This window comes from Chinchilla lanigera, unplaced genomic scaffold, assembly GCF_000276665.1.
Source record: "Chinchilla lanigera isolate Chin_1 unplaced genomic scaffold, ChiLan1.0 scaffold00010, whole genome shotgun sequence".
Classification (NCBI taxonomy): Eukaryota; Metazoa; Chordata; class Mammalia; order Rodentia; family Chinchillidae; genus Chinchilla; species Chinchilla lanigera.
In genome coordinates, this window is record NW_004955411.1 from 9,275,067 (window position 1) to 9,298,425 (window position 23,359).

Consider the following 23,359-nt stretch of genomic DNA (forward strand, 5'->3'; position numbering starts at 1 on the left):
TTAAATTGGTGCTGGTTATTCTTAATTGAACACTGGTGTGCAAAGTTATCTAAGGCAACAGGGGCTTGGAATGAGGTTACAAGTAATATTAAAATGCGACCTTTTATCAAAAGTACATGTCATCAGATTTAAGCAAACTTAATTCAGTTAGACTAAGGACAAGTCACATTATAATGGTGATGAGACCTAATTAATTCACCATGGCAAGCTCATCAGAGGATGGCAAACTCTATTTGTACTGGAAAAGGAAGTCAATGATTCTTGGTGTTTTTCAAACCGCAGGATTAGAATCACACTGTTTAACATACCATTACTAATCAATTGCTCAATATCTATACAATATTAACAGAAAATCCTTTATTTGAAATGGTCTGTGTATACAGTACATAGAAACATAGCACTAGTGTTCTTCTTTTAGGTTAATTGAGTTTACTCGTACATTTTGGATATGGTGGTGCTCTTAATCATCGCAGGGAGTTACACCTGTACATGCTGTATTTTGATGTCTCTGTTTTTCCCACTCCCCGCCCCTTTCTTCACCCATGTTCCCTTCCCTTTTTTTAAAGATTTGTTTCCATTTTACCCTTTTGTTAAATCTTTCTTCCTTTCCCTTTCCCTCATCCTAGTTCTTCTTTCCTTCTGAACAATTTCTCACCATTTCACAGTATCTACTGAACATTTTGGCCCTTATTTACTCTTTCAGTTCCTCACACCAGGGAAACCATGTGATGTTTACACACCTGAGTCTGATTTATTTGACTTAAGAACATGATCTCAAATTGCATCCATTTACCTAGAAATCCCTTAAATTTATCCTTCTTTATGACCGAGTAGTACTCCATTATATTAAAAAAAACCACTTCTTCTTTATCCATTCCTCAGCTGATATCATTTGGGTTCTCTCCAAAATTTAGCGATTACAAATTGTGCTGCTATAAACATGGGTGTGCATATACCACTGTGATATGATGTTTTTAATTCTTCTAGGAAGATACCCAGAAGGGGAATAGCTGGGTGGATGGAAGAATTATGGCTTAGAGAATTATAGAATTATGGATTAGAGAACTGTGGACTACAGAATCTAGTTTTTTAGGAATCTCCACCTTGATTACCACAGTGGGGTCCTTTTCACCTGTTTCCCCTCCATAAATTGTTACTGATGTCATTGATGATATCCCCTCTTTTTGGTGTGAGACAGAATCTTGGCATTGTTTTAAGAAAGGAAAAGCTATCAATAAAAACAATACAGAATTTCAAAACAAGATGATAGGAAATTAGCAACGGTTACTGTGTTGCACATTGTTATCTTCAAAGTAATTGCTCAGATTACTAGATATAGGCATGAAAGATTGATTGAACAATAAGAAGCTGAAAGAGTAAATAAGATTTTTGTGTTTTGAGAACACCAACATTTTATGGCTGTAGTCAGGACTGAGAACTAATCACTAGTCTACGGCCATACCACCCTGAATGCTCCCGATCTCGTCTGATATCGGAAGCTAAGCAGGGTCGGGCCTGGTTAGTACTTGGATGGGAAACTAATCACTTAATGATGACTTCATTGGATTATTAGAAAAAATAATGCAGCTCAAAATAACCCAAAGAACACATTTTCCATGTAAATTACAACTATATAAAAGTACTGAAAAAGTCTCTTTTCAGAAAGCAGAAGTGAAAAACTAAGGAATTGTAAACTTCAGAATATATGAAGCCTTATTATAGAGAAAGAAGGTGAAACTTTAAAAAATACACTTAAATTCAAATGTATAATGTTAAAGATGAAATTTTTGATAATCAGTGTTTTTGATTGAAAAGTCTAAACAATATAAAAGCAAATATGTAGAGAGTGTGAACTTACATTGATGATGCAAAAAAACCCAAGAATACAAATAAAATTGCAGTGTGAAGCAAACTTTTTAACATTTAGCCAACCCATTAACTAAATAATAACTTATCATAAAGTATGAGGTAGAGGGACACCTGTAAAGTACACAGTGCCACTCTGGTTATGTTTGAGCTAAAGTATTTAACCTGGTTACAATCACAAGGATATAATTAGAGAATCCAAATAGCAAAACAAGTGGCTTAGTATATTCAAGATTGAATATCATGACACACAGAGGACTTAAAAAGTTGGAACTGTTCTTTCTTAAAGTAAGAATATCAGGAGCAGAGAGAGACACAAAAAGCGGGGGATGGGGAGTGGGAGAAAGACAGGATGGTGAGGGAATGAGAGAGCTCATGTGTGCTTAATGTTTACTTCTTACAAAATAGAGACAGTTTAGAATTTTTTCTCAGTATAAAAATTCCCAGAAGAAATGATGTGTTCTGTTTTAGCCAACTCATATGCTCCACATATGCTTGTGGCATAGCAGATCTGAGAGTGACAATGACCTGAGCTGAAGGGAGATCATGGACACGGATGGAGAAGGTGCGGGGGTGGGGAGCCTAGGTTCAAGTTCAAGCTGACTAACTGGGCAGTCATGGTCAATTTACTTTGAATTTTGGGGCATTAAATTACCTATCCCTAACAAGATGCAGTTGGACCAAGAAGAGTCCAACAGTCATACTGCAATTCAGAACCAATGGTTTTAAAGATCTGAATGATTTTCAGATGGAATAAGAAAAGCACATGTCTAAGGAAGAACTTGAAAAGAATCAGCAGATTACAGAGGCTCAGAAAACTGCATCTGTTTTGGAAAAGGCTCTAATCCAGATAACAGGAATGACTGTTCTATGCTTAGTCTGCCAGTGATCTTTGACGTTTCTATTTCTCATTGTGATTCCCCAAAGGAAAACAAAGCACTGCAACTGAAGGAGCACCAACCTCATTGAGTTATTGTTACAAGCATCTGATAGAGTACCTGGTGCCGATGAATTTCTACAAAAATGGAAAATTGAACAAATGAAGGATGGCTTTGCTCAACCATCAATGCGTGGAATGCAGGACCTATTTTATACCCTTGAGAAGCTACATCACTTGTACATTTGTACAACTGGAAGATGAATTATGTCGCTCTTAAAGGCTTTGCAGTAAAAAAAAAAAAAAAAAACACCCATTGTAGGAAAAATAGTCTATATATCATAAAGTGTAACCAATAGATCATAGATCAACTTCTAGTTTAGAATTTTTAATTGAATACTATGGAAATTTCTCTCTTAGATTTATATCCTTCCGTTTATTGAAGTCTTTTCTGGAAATTTGGAAGGCTGGTTGTCTGAAGACATGTTGGAATGCTATCATCACCAAAAGGGAATGAGGGTATAAGATCCAGAAGAGAGTGCAGATGTTGATTTACTTAAAAGGTAACTTCAGTACTGCTTTTTCCACATGAAAAGATTCTAAATGTATATGAAGTCAAGTCCAAGTCTCTCCTGAAACTTGAAGTCCTGCCAGTGTGGTCTTACACGCACACACACACACACACACACACACACACACACACACACACACTTTGTTATAGTGCTAGTATTTTAGCAGTCTGGACAAATACTGTTATTTTCCATATGGGTGACTTTGGACACTTCATTCTTATTTTTAGTGAAAGTTATAGTTATCCTATTTCCATGGAAATTTCCCCTAGGAGGCAGTGTTGAAGAGGGTATTAAAAGTCAGGAAAAAAATCTGTGTGTCAGTTTTTGAGTTGAATGTATTAGTTAATCGCCTTGAGTCCTACATAGTTAATTTAAAAAAAAGTTCAGCAATAATCCTTAGAGCACAAATGAGATTAAATGAGAAGGTAGACATACAGTGTTTCATGCAAGACTTACCTCATTGCAAGCTCTCTGCAATTCTCTTCCTACTACTACTTCTACTACTGTTTGTAATTCTATAATAATTTTTGTTCTGTGGCACCTCTGCCTGTATTATAAGAAAGCGGACCCCATTATTAGATTTTAAATTTCTTGAGGCTGAGAGCAATATATTACCCATCTTTGTTTACAGAAAAGAAAGCAACAGGCTTTTACCATTGGTATTTAATAAATTTTTATTTAAATTACTTGAATGGCTGAATTTTAAAATGAATAATTTATATCTATTTATTTTGTGAATGCTGAGTCTATTGTATTATAATAATGAATAGACCAAAGATAACTGTTCAGTTACAGCACACTGATTTAAGAGGTAAATTAGTTTCTGGACCTCTGAACAATTTATATGTATCCTTGACATTGTATTTTATACTTCCAAATATAACAAATTACAATTTCATTAAATGTGTCACCCCATAATTTGATTCATCTTACAACCCCAGACAATTTCTATATATAGTTTGAAACATTCATTCTTTGATTCACTTACCATACATTTTGTTACACTATAGGGGAAAATTTTGCTTATCAGGACAGTCCTGCCTGCACAAGGTTTTCCAACTCCTCTGAGTCATCTGAGAGATTCTGATCAACAGGATTAATTTTGTGAAGCATCCTGTGTGCTCTTTGCTATGAATGTAAAACCCTTCTGCTCCACAAATGACTCACTTAAAATTGACAATCAATAGAAAAACCCACACAAAGCTGCCAGAGTTCAGCTTAGTCATCAAACCATGTTTGCGCAGAAAGACACAGTTTGAATTTTTTCCACAGCAGGGTCATTCCTGTATTTTCCATTTCAGAAACAGGAACTTTGAATGCAATAAAGGAGTTATCTCTTTGTCTTTCTACACTGATGCACTGATGTTGTCTTGCACAAAAAGTTGGTGAGACAAACAATCTAACCCCAATATGTATTTTCGGTAGTACAGTACCTTCTTGTAGTCCCCGCATGAGCTTTCTACCAAAAGCTGAGTTTAGCTATGAGTTTCCCTAAGCACGTCCTTCTTTTTCTACCTCTCTACCTTTGCTCAGCCAAATCCCCCAAGTTCTCTGTTTCTCTCTCTCTCTCTCTCTCTCTCTCTCTCTCTCTCTCTCTCTCTCTCTCGCTCTCTGTTTCTGTCTCTCTCTACCTCTCTGTCTCCAGACTGTACTGTATTTCTCTCCATCCACACCTTGCAGCTCATATATTATTAAGTATATGATATAAATATCTTCTGCTTCTGCTACGAGTACAAGCCTACACAAATCAGTAGTGTTTTCTTGACAAGTCCTTGCTGAGGAGTATGAGCAGCATAATGTAAAATATTTTTTTTGTATAAGTATATAATGTTCTGTACATATTCAAAATGAAGAGCACTCTGTAGTCTGGTGTAGCTTAAAATAGAATTATAGAAGTTGATAATAGTTTATAAAAATAGAACAAAGTAGAATAACTGATTATGATTTGGTGAGGTAATCTTTGTGTGTATGTTTGTAAAGCTTTTATCTTTGAGGGATGAGGGAAAGAAATGTGAGGCACAATAAAATAATCAAAGACATTTCTTTCTACGGAGACATATAATGAACATCTACATTTACAAAACAGAATGTGTTTCAGAAAAAGAGATAGTGATAAAATCTAAATAGATTCTCTGTTTACTGGATGAAATTTCATCAAACTTCAGAAATTTTTTAACTATTTAATGTTTTATTTACTCTTACTGTCACGGTTAAAAAATTAACCATCTTACAAAAGGGGAAATAAATTCAGGCTCATTTGTAAAACTGTTTTGTTTCTCCTCATTCTGTATTTTGTAAGTTGTGCCATTTGAATTTGTTAGTGCCTTATTTTAAATCCCATGATATATTACAGAAAGAATTTTCTATAAAGGGAAGGTATATCACTGAACTGCCTTTGTCAAACATTAATTGACTGTATACGTTTTGGGTTATTTGAATTCTCCATTTTTCCTCATCTCATTTATTTGTCTCATATATTTTTCCTACTTATGAAAATACCTCACTATTACAATTCCTATGCTTCATAAATATCTAAGTCAGGCAGTATGCATGTGTGTTCTATACTCATTTTACAATATTGTCATATTATAAATCTTTTATATTTCCATATGAATTTGAAATTGCATTGTTAAAGATAGAGATATTTGGCATTTGGATTTAATAGTGTTACTCAGTAGATCTAAAAATCAATAGCATACCAATAGTGAATCTTCTAACTCTTGAACACTGTGCCTTTCAGTTAATTTAAGTCTTCCTTAACTTTTGACATTTTTCTTGAATCTTTATAATTGAGATCTTAAAAAATAAAGACCTTACATATTTTTACTGTATTTCTCATAGAATATTGTATGTTTTGGTAGTTACTGCAGATTAAATCCTAAATTTAATTTTCCAAATGTTTATTATTGGTATTTATGCATTCAGATTTTGTATATTTACTTTTATCTAGCAAACTTGTTGAGTTCTTCAATTCATTCTGGAGGTTATTTTTCATACTTTTAGCTTTTCTACAATCATGCTATTTGCACACAGACTTTTATTTATTTGTTTTCAACACATACTTTTTCTTTATTATTATTAAATTTTTTATATTTTTGCAGACAATTACAACATGTGTCAGAAAGATCTGTAGTAGGAAGACAATATTGAAAAATAGGGGCTGGGGATTTAGCTCAGTGGCATAGCACCTGCCTGGCAAACGCGAGGTCGTGAGTTCGATTCCTGGTACCGGAAAAAATAAAATATTAAAAAATAAGTACAGAACACACATATATCCTTCCTGTTTGACAAGAGAAATTCAACAAGGAAAGAAATGTCTTCTCAAGAAACAGTAATGAAACAATGGAGAAACATCCGGGAAACAGAAACCTTAATTTTTACATTCCTCAATACTCAAGCAATGAATTTAGGATGCAAATAGGCATAAGTTGGAAATCCAGAACCACAAGGATTCTAAGATAAATCATAAGGCAATAGTTTGATTTAAACAAACAATCTTGAATAAGACCTCATAGCACAGATCATAAAAGATTAATATCATGGCAAATTGATCATTATCCTAATTAAAATTTCTGACCATCAGAAGACACTTGAAAGAAGTCAAAAATTAAGTTTAAAAAAAGAAGAAAACATTCACACCTATACATATCTACCGAAGTACATAATCTGTAATATGTAGCAAAATTTATTAATCAACCACAATATATGTAATTAATAACAAAAATACACAGAAGTAGATTTTTTAAAGAAAACTTGAATACATAGTTCACACTTAGAAAATATATGGGAATGAGTGAGAACCACATACGAAAGTCCTCAGCATCATTAAATATCAAAAAAAGGCAAAATCATTAAACATGCACTAAAATGGCTTAAATCAAATGTCCAAATGAAAAAGTAGAGAAAATAAACTATTCATACATTGCTAGTGGGAATGTAAGGTAGTACAAGCACTTTAGTGCTCTGATAATATAATTGAGCTGTTTTGTTTCCAAGTTGTTCTCAAGAGACACAAAGGATGTCATATGAACGTCATGAAAGTTTCACTAACAATAAAGCTAAACTGGCATTAAGTCAAATATTCATCAGTCATAATTTGCCTGAATGAATGGTAACACAGTTATACAATGGAATTGTGTCAAGCATTTAAAATAAACTACTAATACATGCCACAGCATTAAAGAATAGCAAAACTTTAAGTTGAGCTAAAGTAGGCAGATGCAAAAGGTCCATTGACTATGCAATCCATTTTGTATAAGATTTAAGAACAGGTGAAATTAATCTTCAATATTTTTAATCCACCAGTAGTTGACTATCAAGTTGACTATCAAGATGAGATTGAAGTTGACTGGCAGATGTCACAAGAGAACTTTCGAAGTGATTGAAATAATCTGTCTCTCAACTGCAATGCTGCTTAGATGGCGTATATCATATGACATCTCATTCATTATATACTTAAAACACTTAGCAGTTATATAAGTTGAAAAGTTTATCAACCACAAAAGGTGCTATAAACTTCCACATAGTTGTTTACTTTAATAACCAAAATTTTATGTGAAGACATTTACAATAGCCTTTTAATTTACACTCCTCACTATTTGTAGATTTATGATATAGCAGAGAAATGTCAATTCTAGCAGAAGAAAAACATAGGGAGATGGTTTCCAATTTTAAAGTTGATACTGTATGCCATGTCCAGTGCAGGGTGGAGGATGAAAAAAAGAAGACAAAAGTCAAACTGTAGGAAGCTGAGGTCAGGTGGAGCCCCTCTCCTCACGGGAGAAAGGATCACTCAACAACTGCAGTGCATTTATTCATACAACAGCACAAGGCTGTTTACAGAGTTGCCAAGGGGAGGGTAGGATCCAGAACAGGGAGAGCATACAATTTTCAGCAGCACATTATGCCTTGGTGGTCACACGTGGAACAAGAGGAGGTGTATAATATCTCAGGTAAACACAAAGTCATTTTGTGCATCACCTCCCTGAGCTGAGTACCCTTTGCATGGGGCCCTGCCAAACTCATGAGAAGCAATGACCTTCCCCCAAGGGACAGAGAGCTTCATTCCCAATAACTATAATATAGGAGTCCAGTTTTGGAGTAAAAATTATATCATTTTTCACATGTAAGCTTTCATAGGATAAAAGATAAGTCCTGAAGTTCATATCCCTTTAATTCAAAATTCATATTTTTAGGGGCTGGGGATTTAGCTCAGGGGCACAGCGCCTGTGTGGCAAGTGAAACATCATCAGTCCAGTTCCTGGTACTGAAAAACAACAACAACAACAACAAATTAATATTTTTAACCTTGTTCTGTCAGCTAGGACAGTCTAGATGCAGTGAAGACACATCAGTAGCAAAATGCACACATGGTATTCAGTTCTTCGTTTCTAATGTCATACTCCATGAAAAGGTATCAAGAAGCTGGAAAAAAGGTCACTTCTAAGACTAGAGCATAAAATATGAAGAATGAACGTGGAATGTTTTAGAGTATCAAGAAGTTAGAATGTGCTTAGAATCAATGACATTTAATGGTAGAGATATGGAAAAGCAACATAAAACTGACTGAGAGAACATCACATAATAAAAGTTACAGTGACTTCAACAGTAAATATAAAATAAATATCCATGATTCCACCCTGGTGTGAATGAATGAAGGAATGAATGAATGTGAGAGAAGATGCAAATCACCCATGAAGAAGAATGCCAAATAATTTATGTAAGTGTTGTACTCTCAAGCAGGTGGTGCATAACTCCATTCCTTAAATGTGAAGTGCATATGGTGACTTGCTTCTAAACAGTATAGCACAGAAAAAAGACAAAAAAGGGTTTACTTTTGGTATGGTTTGTGTCTAGATGTCCCCATGAAACCTTATGCAGTCATGGGGTGTAGAGTTTTCAGAGGTGGGTAAATCTAGAGTTTGTGAATGACTCACGGTCCAATGCTGGGATAAACGGTGCAGGTGCTACATCCTTTCTAGGGCAGGTAGCCAGAATATAATATAAGGGACAGGAGGAGACTTCTCCCCTCTTTTTCTCCCATGTTGCTTTGCTATAGTCTGATAAACCACCCTGACTTGCAGCCAGCTGCTTATGGACTGAAATCTCTATAAACTGTGAGCTAAATAAATTTTTCCTCCCTTTAACTTTTGGTGTTGGGTATTTTGTCTCAGCAATGAGAGAAAAGTAATTAAAATAAAATTTTGGACCAGAAGTGGGGTCGTTACTATAGCTATACCTGGCCATGTAATTCTGGGACTTTTGTGAATGGCTTGTGGGAAGAGTTTTGAAAGGTTTGGAGACACCTGATGAAAGAGTAGACTGGATCACCTTAAAGTATACTGTACAGGAGATTCTGGTTGAGATCAGAAGACCAGAAAGCTGATAAGGACCAAGCTCAGGAAGCTTTTGGTTGGAAGGACTGAATTGGCTGTTGGACTCCAGACAATCTGTGTTATAGCTTAGCAGACAGTTTGTCTGAATTTTGCTCTTGTCTAGAGACTGCTTGAGATTAAGGGCATCAGACCAGTTAATCTCATATAAGGATTTTCAAGGCAGTTAAATGTGTGGCAGTGGTATGGCTACAGTTGGGAGCTTTCAGCCAGCTCTTTGTTGAGAATCAAGAGAAAAGAGCCAAGCAGAATGATTTAAAATGAATGTTTGGCCAGAAAGGAAGCACTGGTAAAGTTGTGGACTGCAAAGATACAGCAGAGGAGGACTTGATTGCTGAGAAGAAAAAAGAGATTAGAAAACATGGCCCAAAGACATCAGAAGAAGCAGCAAGACTCCAATCTTTGCAACCTCAAAATTGCAAGAGTGGAAGACTCTGGTTTGAGAAGAAAGTCCTAAAGCACCATGTTCCAGAATGGCAGTGACCACGCCATTTTCCAAAATGGTAGCATCCTAGAGAATTTATTCTCTAGAATTGGATTCAGAGTGCTCAGCGATCCAGGTACTTGACCTTGATAGCCACTGGAAACCTGGCTTCTAGTCCAGCTGGCAGCAGACCTTGGCATCATCCATGTGATACTGGGTCTACGGGCACACAGAAAGCAAGTGTTGTGCAGTCAGGAATGCTTCCATTGGGATATCAGAAGACCTGTGAGGCCAGGCACTGTGGCCCTGAGAGGGCAGTGTATGAATCTGTGTGTAACCAAAGGTATAGTGGAGACCTCAGGAGTTTGGAGAAGCCAGGCGGGTGGATCATCTGAGGAAAACTTCAAGGAGGGGGCAGACCAGTCCCAAGAGAGAATCCATGGGAGCTACAACTACCGGAAGTATTCTAGGGGCAAATCCACCCAAGCCCTTTGGAGCTCAATGCACCACAGGTTGCTCTGGATATTGTACATGGAACTACAGGACTTAATGTTTACCATGCTGGAGTTTGGACTCACTTTTGGAATAGAAATGTCTGTCTTGTGTAATTGAATATTGGAAGTGTTAAACATTCTTTTCATTTGTACAGGGGCTCTCAGCTAAGAGATTGATTTAAATCTCAGACAAAACTGTTAGGACTTTGGCAACTCTGGGAGATGGACTGAATGCCTTTTGCATAAAGGGATGTGCATGAGTCTTTGGGGTACTGGGGACAGAATATTATGGTTTGTGTCTTGATGTCCCCCCAAAGCCTCATATAGTCATGGGCTGCTGGAGACCTCCCAATGCCAGTTCCCTGACAAAGTCAGGACTGTCGGGGGGTATCTGCAAAGCAGGGACCGCATGGGATGAGTGTGCGGCCTCTCTACTTTCTATTAATTGTAGCTTTCCAGATGTTCATTGTGCTATTGATAAAGGATTGTTGGGAACTTGAAGAATCAGAACTGAAAGTAATTAAGGAATCAGAGCCCGGGATGAAAGGCACCCCTCCAGGGTTGAAAGGGGAAGTAAAAGCCACCACAGAGATTTGCATCAGTCCCCTACCTCCTGTGTGGCAATGTTCATCCACCAGAACGGAAGGGGAGTTGCATGGGCCTCAGTGCATGGAAAAACATTAGGCGAACGCCCTGTGTGTGCTGCACTGGCTCTAGATGGAGATATTGTAAATGTGAGTCCTGTCGTCCAGTAGACAAGTGAACAGTTCTGTGAAAAATTATACCTAATCAAGAGCACCCAGCGATTGATCTTTTTGCTTCCTTTTATGTGCTTTAAACAAGTTGATTTCCCACTAGGGCTGCGGCTGGATGGTCGGTCAACCATGTCTGAATCTGTAACTAAAATAGAAACCTCATTGTATCTAAGCATTTCATATGTAATTGCCAAAGTTTATAATAAAGCAAAACACATTTCTCTGAGTCAGAGGAGCCTTGTTCCCCTGGCCCACCAGAAGGACCTCTGGTGTCTGTGTTGTTTGTCTCTTCACCCCTGTCGTTCCCTCCTGCAAGAATGTCCTGCACCCGCTGTGGCCAGACTGCAGCAGTGGGGTGCAGGCTTTTCAGAGGTGGCTGTACCTAGAGTTTATGATGGATTCATGGTCCAGTACCAAGATTAAGTGTGTGAGTGCTATATACACTCTAACATGGGTAGTCTGCACTCAATGTAAGGGATGTAAGGAGTCCTTCTCTCTCTCTCTCTCTCTCTCTCTCTCTCTCTCTCTCTCTCTCTCTCTCTCTCTCTCTCTCTCAATCTCTTTCTCTCTCTCCCCGCTTTGTTGCTTTGCTACAATATGTCCACCATGAACTGTTTTCCTCTGCCAAGCCACCCTGACTTGGAACCAGCCACTTATGGACTGAAACCTCTACAAACTGTGCGCTAAGTGAGTATTTTGTCTCAGCAATGAGATAAAAGTAACTAAGACAACTTTATTGTGGATAGATGACAAGAATTTATTCAGCCTGGTGATGAGGTCCTGTTGACAGTGTGTATGCTTGAGATGGTGGAATTAAAACAGCTTTGTACCCGTATTTTCTTTCTTCTAAGCCCATAAAGCATCAGTCCAATCACACTCAAAATATTAAAAACATTCCAATAGAAAGACCTTCTACAAAATACCACCCCAACACTCTTCCAACCTGTCAAGAACCTAAGGAGCTATGATGACTAAATATTATGTATTCAAAATGAGATTCGAAAACAAAAGAAAGCTACATAAACTCCAAGGAAATCTGAATAAAATATATCAAGTTTGAATTGATTATAATAAATTTATTTTGGCTCCTTCATTGAAACAAAGTTGCTCTACTGGGGTCAAGTATTAGAGGTTACAAAGTGTGAGGTATATGAGAACTCTGTCCTACCCACTCAATATTTCTGAAAATCTAAAACTTTTAAAAATATATTTTACAATATCAGAATGCATAAAGTCATAGACATAAAATGTTAAGTAGTTCCATATGACTAAGAGTGTAGGATGTGAAAAGAAATAAAGTTAGAAGAGTAATCATGGTTTTACTTTATACTTCGTTGCTTCTATAGGCTGTGCTAAGAAATCTGGAGTTAATCCTCTGTAAGACTTAATCCTCTGTAATTGGAAAAGGACCTCACAGTCACAAAAATGAGTAATTTTGTAGTATTTCACCTCAAACTGGCCTTCACGGGAAATGTGCAGGCCCTGCAACTTTTAAAATTCATTCAGCACAACTAGAGATGTATGAGAACTGGTAAAGACAGCTGCCATGATAAAGGTATTCAGATTCATTCAGCATTTGTCACCTAACTTTTGCTGTGGCAGTGGTATTTTGCTTTGCTTTTCTATGTTTTGTTTGATTTTTGTTGAAACTATGTACCAGGAAAACTATTAAGTTGCAAGGATGCATACACAGACAGAGTTCACATTTTCAGGTGTTATCACTTCTCAGTGACAGATAAAAAAATTGAACTCAGAGCTCTTGTCCATACTATTATAAGTATTTGGCATTTAATTGGCTATTATGTGCTTGACCTTCATGAATTTTTATGCTTATTTTAACAATCTTTATACATTTTAAGACAATGAAACACAGGCTTAGAGAAAAAGAAACCAAATCCCTTCACTGGAAGAAAGAGGGCCTCTTTAGTAAATGGTGCTGGAAAATTGGCTTTCTACAGGCCAAAGACTGAACCTAGACCCATATTTCTCACTATGCACTAAACTAAAATAGAAATCAATCAGAGATCTAAATATGAAAACAGAAACACATAATCTACTGGAAGAAAAAATGGGTGAAATTCTCAAACACAGGTGAAAGCAAAGGCTTTATGAACAAAACTCGGACTGCACAGAGAATATATTACAAAGAATCAATAGCTTGGATCTCATGACATTAAAAAATTGTGAACAGCAAAATAAACCACTGAGTTAGGACACAACCCACAAATGGGAAAAAAATTTTACACACTATTCCTCAGACAAAGAACTAATATCTGATATATATGAAACATAATATCAGACTCCCCGAATTTAAAAACCCAACCACAAAAAGGGCATCTGAAATGAAAAGACACATCTCAAATAGCAAATATAAATGCAAAAAATGTTTAGTATCATTGGTCACTCAAGAAATACAAATTAAAACAATAATGAGATCCTATCCTCCTCCAAAAAAATGTCTAATAAAAAAAAAAAAAAAAAAAACATACTGACAAGGCTATGAGGAAAAAGAAACCTTTGTTCATTGTTGGTGGGGGTATAAATTGGTAAAGCCACTATGACTACCAGTATGAAGATTCCTCAATAAACTAAAACTAGAGGTTCTATTTGATCCAGCTGTGCGCATTCTGACTATCTTTCCAAAAGAGTAAGAAACATCACCCCACCCTGATATATGCATACCCATGTTTTATAGCTGCACAATTTACAATAGTTAAATCTTTAAAATAGCCTATATACTCATCAACGGATGAATAGATAAAGAAAATGTGGCATTTATATAAAATGTACTATACTCTGCCATAGAAAAGAATAGACGTGAATCATTTTTAGGTAAAGCGGGTGCACCTTGGACCATAATATTAAGTGAAATAAATCAAACACACAGGTTTGAATATTGTACTGTTTCTCTTGTGTGAGAAACCCAAAGGGAAAATAAAGAGCAAATCAGAAGAAGGAAGAATGTGTGCAAGTGGGAAGAGGAATAACGTTTATTGGGGATGGGAGGAAGAGGGGACGGAAGCGGAAAGGGATTTAAAAAGAGAACATGGAAGGAACGAATGGAAACAAAGTTTTATAAATGGGGAGGGGAACAAGGGTTTTCAGTGAGGGGGAGGAATGGGAAAAAGGAAGAAGCAAGCCCTGTCATGAACAGGTGCAAATTCCCCATGATGAACGTGATCACTATGTATGGAAAATAGGTCCTATTAATTTTAAAAAAAAATTAGATGTGCAACTGATTTCTATTTGTATATTTTCTTTTGTGAGTTTTATATATAATATTTGATTATATATATAATTTTTTATTCTATATGTGATTTCTAAATGATTTTATATATGATCTAAACAACAAATCTTTTAAATATTCTCTAGATAAATCTCTGAGATATTTTTAAAAAATAAATGTAAATCTGTTCAAATTTAAAATGTAGAAGTTGGAAGGCAAAAAAATCTAACAAAAATCTTTCCTTGCAGTTACACCCTGATGTGGATTAGCAACCATAGCTGTGTAGATCATCAGCTCCCTGAGCACTAGCAAATGCTCCACACACATTGTGCACAGAGGGGACACTATTCACTATTTTAACTTTAGACGTTAAAGGCTTGGGGACATTTTTTTCCAAATTATCACGCAAGACATCTTTTTATTTCAGGTTTCTTTTTTTAAATAATTCCTCTTTGCTTGGAAAATGAGAACACAGACTTGACTACAGTAAACAAAATGCCAATTGAATTTATCTTCAAAGGAAAGTGGTTTATTTTAACTGGAGGACAACTAGTTTTATTTATATTTGTGATAAGTTATGATACAATTGTATATTTAGAGGCAGAAGACCTGCACCATGCAAGTGAGAAAAACCATCCAGACCTGGGGAGGAAAATCTCCCTACTGGAGATTTCAAGCAAAAGTCTTCACCATGGGTGGTTCTACCTTCAAAGGAGCATTTCTGAGAACAGGCAGGACTTTGAGGGATCTTCAGAAATTTGACTGAGGGATTTTAAACATGAAAGGTTATGTGAATTCTGTCTCTTATGCGACAACTTCAGTAAATTATGCCTGCCTTAGAATCAACTCTATGAGAACAGATTATTGGACGACTTTGGTGCTCAACTCTGAGACAGGTAATTTCAGCATGAACAGAATTAGCACACACTGATGGAGGAGCTACCGCCAAGCTGGAATTTCTGCTTTCAGTAAAAGTAATTGTAAGCTAAGAATTATAATATATTCTGTAATACAAATGAATCAGCTTTTATGGATTCCCAGAAAAACATTTTCTCCCTGCACACCAAATGCAGACATTGATATTTCTATATTCCACATTTTATTTTCAAATCTGGATCTTGTTGAGTGGTTATACCTTAATTTCCTGTGATATTTTTCTTGACACTTGAAATGAAAACATTTTAATCTTATTTTATATTTGTCCTGAATATGAAACTGATTTTGGGAGTCAGTGAAGCTTAACAACATATATGATTTGATGAAATTATTTTTTTCTCAGTTTAAGTAGATTTCATCCATTTATGTTGTAATGGTGTAGAATTTTAGAGTGCCAGTTGAATATACTACATGCTCTGAAGCATCTTTTGGTATGACTTGCAGACTTTTTTCTTTAAATTTTGACATAAGTTATGCTAGGATTTTCTATTAATGAGTTACCTTTGCCCTACTGCAGTGAATGCCATTAAAAATATTATTTTACTACACTGTTTTTGCTTGCATTTTAAGTGCTTCCTTTTTAGTACCATGATGTTATTCACCTTTATTTCTGTTCTTTCACCAGATACCAAGCATCAATATTAAAGTACTACTGAAGTCACAAAGTAAATGAGGAATTATAAATAATTACAGATGTACATAGTGTTCAGAAAATAACAAAATCTTGATGGACCATAATAACATGTTCAAAAAGAAAAAACACTCATTGCAAAAAATATTCTATTGCAGAGGCCTGGATATGAAGCTTCTCACTTCTGCTCAGTGTTTGATTTACTAAACCTCATCATGTGGTCATAACTGAGCTCAACAATCTGGAAAAAGTTATTTGTACCTTAGAAAGAGCAGCAAATTTGGTGAGTATTGGTTTTATTACAATTATTCTAAGAGTTTTCCTGTGCTTTCTATGGCTTAGAATGGCTATATTTAATAATAATTCTTTTAAGTCAACTAAAACTCCTTTCATGCATGACTTCATGTATATATGCAAGTAGATGAGATAGATGATAAATAGATAGACGATTTAGGTATAAATAGAAACAACACAAGTGTGTATGTGTGTGTGTGTGTGTGTGTGTGATGCAAATGTTTAATTTGGTCTGTGAGCTCTATATTTTATGACCTTTGGGATATTTCTCGCATCTTACAAAAAATATGTTTCTAAAAAAATACAATTTTAGATTTTCTTCTATAGAAAACTGACTTCCTTACGTAGAAAACTTGGCTTGATTATTTGGACAAAAAGTAAGGTGACTACAGGATGTTTCCTGCTAAACAGTGTCAGTTTGTTTTTATATACTTGATATCTTAAGCACGTGATTCTGTTTTCAATTAACCAGGGTCATGTGGCCTTTTGACAGAGAGTGAACACTTGCCAGCATCTGATATTTGAGAGAATAATAGAGAACCACAATTTATATGAATATAGTAAGCACAGTAGCTTTGTGTTTACGTTCTGTTGCCATACTATCTTGGTATCATACAGGCAAAACTACCTACAAATTTTATTTTAAGTAAGTCTTTTAATAGCCTTGGACCTTAATTCTAACATTTGTAAAATAAGAATACAAAATGTCCACTTTCTATTTTAGATCCCACAACCAGAAGCAAACTAGGTTTGCAAAATATTAGTCTGCAGTACAAAGAAAACTATATTTTTGAAAAATGAATATTTTTATTTTCTAAACTCTCATTTGAAAAGAAAAATATTTGCCATATGATAAAACAGTTACCGTTTGAATTTACCTTGGAGATAATAAGAACAAAAACCCATTGAACTATAATCTGTCCATGATTTTATTCATTTATAAACATATATTTGGAATCGATATACAAGGTTTTAGGAATCTAAATATGAGGCTTCCAAATGCTTACAGTGTTAAAATATGTATAATTTAACATCCATTTCATAATGACTCATAATATATTACTTCTTATATTCATGCAGATGCAATAGATGTGAATAATTCAACCTCTTAAATAACACTAAAATGTAATAAAATGATAATTAAGAAATGATAGATTTTCCTAATTTGTAACCTTACTTTTAATATAATTATTTATGTTTATGCAATTTCATATTATAAATACGCTCAATGGACTCACAAAGTTCCTGAATCTAGGACAGTTCTGACCTAACCTTAATACACAATTTCTTAGAAATGTCATATGCTTTAAGATTTTTTTCTGAATCTTTATTTTATACTTTGGAAAACATCAACTCAAATTTTCAAAATTCCCTTTTAGTTCTCCTTCAGTATGAATATCTTCATTTCAGTTAGAATCAATTTTAATGACTTAGCTCCATCAGGGTACAAATTCCAAAGTGTGTTTCTCTACTGAGAATATCTAGAGAAAGTAAATATCTATGGATAATTGTCAATTTGACATTTCATATCTGCTTTAAATGAAGTGCCATCATGGAATCTGTTTTGGTTTTATTTTGTTTTGGTCTGTTTTTTCACAAATATGAGAAATTACATTGCTAGCAATAAATGAAAGCCCATCCCTGTGAGATAATACTTATAATTTAAAACTTCCATAGTCTTCTTTCACAAAACAGTGTAGCTGGTAGCAAAAATATAGGCAAGATAATTTTGGGTACCATGTAACCCAGGGCAACCATTCTTGTCTGTCTCTATACTTGGAGCGATAATAAGGGGTCGTGGTTGGCAAAGTTCTGCTGCTTCTACAAGTTTCCTTTGTGTGAGCTCAGTGTAGTCCAAACACTCAAAGAAGAGAAGAATGCTGCTCAGGATGGGTATTTGGCAGGGAAGCTGATGGAATCCTGTTAAGAAAAGAGCACTTCCAGTTTCATACTATTAGAGATTTCCTTTGAAGTTCAACTAGACTGATAGCTCTTAAAGGATGTGGTGAAAGTGTTATCACAGAAACTTTCAAAGCTGAACTTCCAGTATTAGAAAATATGCTGTAGGGAACTGTTCAGATGTAGCAGGGAAAATAGTAAATGAATAGGCTATTTCTTCTTCTAAATTCAATGGTACTAAATTGATATATTTTGGCTCAATTAGAGGAAAAGGTCATATAAGGCTCTTAAATTGTGTATTTTTTGTCAGTTCATAAAATGACTGCTTTTAAGCACTATTTTTGATGCTAAACTTTCAACACTATTGCTATAGGGTTTAATGTATTCTTAATGTTACTTTCACTGGCACCTTCTGAGTAATAGAACTTTAAAATGATTGCTAAGTAATCTACTTTTCTTGTAATATTCAAACACTAGACCTATCTACAAGTAACTGACTTTTGAAACAATTAGATAAGAAAAGTGTCCTGTCTTTGTATTTTGGTTTTATTTTCAAAAGAAGTTACTGTGTAAACTGTTACACTTGAATGTCAGATTCCCAAAAGCAAAGTGAAATGTAGAAGTGAGGCAACATTCACACAATTTCAGAATATATTTTTAAATACAAGGTGTTTTTGAAACATAAGATAAGCATTTACATTTTTCAAAAAATGAGTACAGTAAAAAGACACTTTGTGATTAATCTTCTTGAAAATGCTCCTTCAAGCACACTTATGATATCATTCTTGCCATTTTCTCAAGCAGTTCTAGAAGTCCGCTTCTGTTTCTTCAGGTGCACTCTTGTTGCTGATTTGGTGTCCTGAACTGGTCACTTTGAAGAAGAGCCAGAAGGAAGCTCTGAAGAGCCAGATTAGGTGCATAGATGGATGGGAACATGCCATGTTTTATTTGTGGAAATTGTTATGAACATTTTGAATTAATTCAGGACATCAAGACCGTCATGAAAAGACATGAGAACAACTTCCAGAACTGCTTCAAAAAGTGACAAGAATTATGAGATAAGTATGTTAGAATTGAGAGGCAGTATTTTGAAGGAGCTAGTGGCAGTGTGTCTTTTACTGCAATGATTTTGTACTAATATATATACTGTCTATTTCTATTACCCCTTGCATATAGCTTAACATATGGCTAAATTAAAAACTATGGTGTTTCTTTTCTCCTTTAACTTCCCTGAGTAATAGCTTCAGTCATAGATTTTGTTTAAAATGGACACCCTGTGGAAGACATTTCAAATCTGGAAGGAAGGAAGGGAAAGGAAAACAGGGAGGAGAGAAAAAGGACTTGAGAGAAATAGGAAAAAGGAAGAAAAGGAGAGAAAAAAGAAGAGAATCATGAACAATTATCACTTTGTATTATTCTCTCATTTTGGACAGGTGATATCCACTGAAACAGGTTTGAACAAATGAATTTCAAATCACAACATTTGGGCCCTGAAATTCTCTAAAATATATAAATATATTCAGTCATATTTAAGGCATTTTCAAAGCCAAATTATCATTATTTCAACATATGCTTGAATCACTCATTGTATTTAAATTATAATGTGAAAATAATAAATACAAGGCCCACTAACTGCTCTAGTTTCTGTCCTATATTCTTCCTGTCTTTTCAACCTGCAATATGGAAAACTTACATACATTCCTTTTTTAATAAACCCACTACTAAATTATTTTATAATTTTTCTGTCTTCATCACTCATCAATATGCTTCTGCTAAAATTACCCACCACTTTCTAATTCAAAAATCTAATGGCAACATATAAATTTGGCAACATTTCTTCATGAGCTTTGATAATAGTGGCCCTGTCTCTCAGCAGTGAAACTTTTCCCCTGATTTTTTTCTTTTATTAACCCTGATGCCTAGCCTGTTTGTAGCAAAGAGTAAGGCCTACATCAATATTCTCTGCATAAATGAAAGGCTCAGAGGAATTTTGGAACATCTCCTCCCCAGTTAGTTTTGGTTGTGCAAACCAAGATGTGCTTCTTTTAAGCAGTGCATTAATAACATAAAGTAAATCATAATATTCATAAACTTAAGAGCAAGATGTACGTAAATAACCTTTCGCCCACTGCTTTTTTAGAACTTGGGACATTGGTATATTTTTCTTACTCGTTTAAGCTCCTCTTTCCAGAGTACCCCAGGCCTGGCATTCAGCGTGGTTACTCAGCTTTCATCATCTGTCCTTGCCAGTGGGACGTTCTTTCTGATGCTCCTCCCTTGGCTGGCCATAGCTACCTACTTTTGTTTTCATGATGGGTACAACCATTCAGCAGCTTCAGCTGGAAATATTTTTCCAGACATACCCTTAGGATCAGTGCCGTTTTCTTAACTAGCCGGCCAATTCCATCAGGTTTTCATGCCTCCCTATCATTTAATTTTTCTTTTCCAACTTTATGATGACAACAAAGTGGTTTTATTTTTTTACAATGCTTTTCTTTTTCTCCTTATGGAAAAACAATTGCTTGCATGTCACTTACTCCTAAGTAAGAAAGCATGTACTTTTTGCTCAATGTACCATTCATACCTCTCCTATCTTCTATGTTTCTCTGTTCTTTCAAATTTCTTCATGAGATTCTTCATAGAGACATATATTTATATGAGAAAAGCCTTAGTCATGGACATTAAATCTAAGAATAATAATCAGAAAGTTCTCAACCATAATGATAAGGTATCTTCTTTTCTAATTAAGATCACTTATTACAAAATCAACTTTAAGATTTTTGCAAACTTTCTCAAGGTATTAATTTAAATTTAATGATTTTATTAATAAAAATATAATTTCAGTGTTGTCTTTGATGAACTTCTTATCTTTCCCCCACATTTTTATTCCCATATAAAATAAAAGTGGGTAGAAAATAATAGTGAAGTCACCCTCTCTCCTATCACCTATGGAGTGTCCATGCCTTGTAGCATGTTTTTGAATTGAAAATGCATCAATTTTTCTATTAATATGTTGCCACAGATTAATTTTTCAGAAAATCAAATAAGTGTATTATGTTTTCCCATATTGGGGATTGAACCCAAGGATATTACAATGAGCTACGTCACCAGATTTTTTATTCATATTTTTATTTTCAGACAGAAGTTTGCTAAGTTGCTAAATTTCCAGATTGGGCTAAAACTTGCTACACTCCTGCCTCAGCCTTGCCTAGTGCTGGGATTACAGATGTGTGTGAGCAACACAGAAGTATACTTTCAAAAATCAAACCTTGTGGAAGTTTAGAAGATGTTAAATATGCCTGGTGTGAGGTGATACAGTGAATCATCCGGCTTTAGATGACTCCTTCCTTTGCTGATTTTCAAATAGGCAATAGCTGAGGCTTCTCTAATAAGATAACCATAGGACTAGATATCCTGTTAAACTTTTAATTTTTCTGAAGATTTTATGTGATTAAAATTGTCATCATTTTAAAATAGAAAGTATTAATTCAAACTTTTATGCAAGCTCCATGGAAACCATCAAGAAAGGCATTTAATAGATGTATGGAAGATAAAAGGAATCAAAACATAACACACACACACACATTCAATAAATCTTTCGGAAGTCAGCAAGATTGGAAGACAGAAACAAAAAATACCCACTGCAAAATAATAAATAATGAAAATGGTAGTGGTAGGTCCTTACAAATTAACAATTACTTTAGATGTATTGGATAGATAACATTATGTAATATAACAACCATTGCTAATATCACTATGTTTTAAAATTCATTTTTATTGCTCTAGATGCTGTTTCATTTATATATTTTTTGTTATCTTGGGTTTTTTTCTTTTCTTTTTTAAATGAAAAACAAAATTTATATGTGATACAAGGATAGCTGGGATAGGTGTATTGCTGATGTCTGTGGTTTGTTGAGAGGAATAGTCAATGCTTATAATTTTCTTTTTTCTTGACCAGTTTTGCACGCTTGAATCTGGTAAGCAGAATGACTGATTTGAGAACAACAATATGCAGTATAAGAATCATTGTTAAACTCCTACCATCTTGTATGGTGAAGCTCTGCATCATTTCCAATTTTTTTATTACTTCTTACTGCCTGTGTTTGATCAGTCTTACATTCTCACATCTGGTGGACTGAGCAACTACATTGAAGATAACAATATGTAACTTAGCAATCACTGTTAGTTCCTATCATTTTGCTTTGAGGTCATGTATCGTTTTTGTTGCTTTTGTGTGTTGTTTTGATTTTGTCTTCATTATTGTTTTGTTAGTTTTTTGATCTTTAAAATAAAAAAAGAAATTCTTTCTTTGCTATTTCCAAATTGTTAATTGGGAGTATTATTCAACTCATGAATTTTGGCTTATTTTCTGACTCAAATCTGTTTCTCTCATTTATTCTGCCCACTAATACAAATTTCATCCCTAAAACTTGGTTCAGTTCAGTAATGTAATTGTTTGGGGATATTTTTCCTGAAAATGGTAATGTCTCAAAAAATTTCTATGAAAATTTAAATAGTGCTATGAAAATGAGGTCAAATAATTTGCTGAAAATTCCACATGGCTGCATTTTAAAAAAGCATTACCTTATGAAGTTATTTCTTGGCATCAATAGAAGACTATGAGTCAGAATGTGAGTAGATGGATGTGTATCATAGGACTGTGATGGGCCATTTTCAGATGAAATAGCTAGTGGGAAGAAAAGGCGTTCTCCTTTCATGGAGAAAGCAAAATCATTCTCCCATATTTCAAGTGTCAAATCTCTCTACCCAAAATTTGGCTTTGTTTACTGTCTTTATGTGAGAGGGAACATCTTTATGTTCCAAAGTTTTTTTCATAGATATCTGGATACAAAAATTTGTGTGCATGAGTTGCTCTAGGCATAGGGCAAGTGGCAGTTGATGGTGGTAGAACCAATCAAACCAAGATTAAAATGAAGAAGCAAACACTGGTCAACAAAAAGTTTTCAATCCTAGAGCTCTGTCACACCCCAGG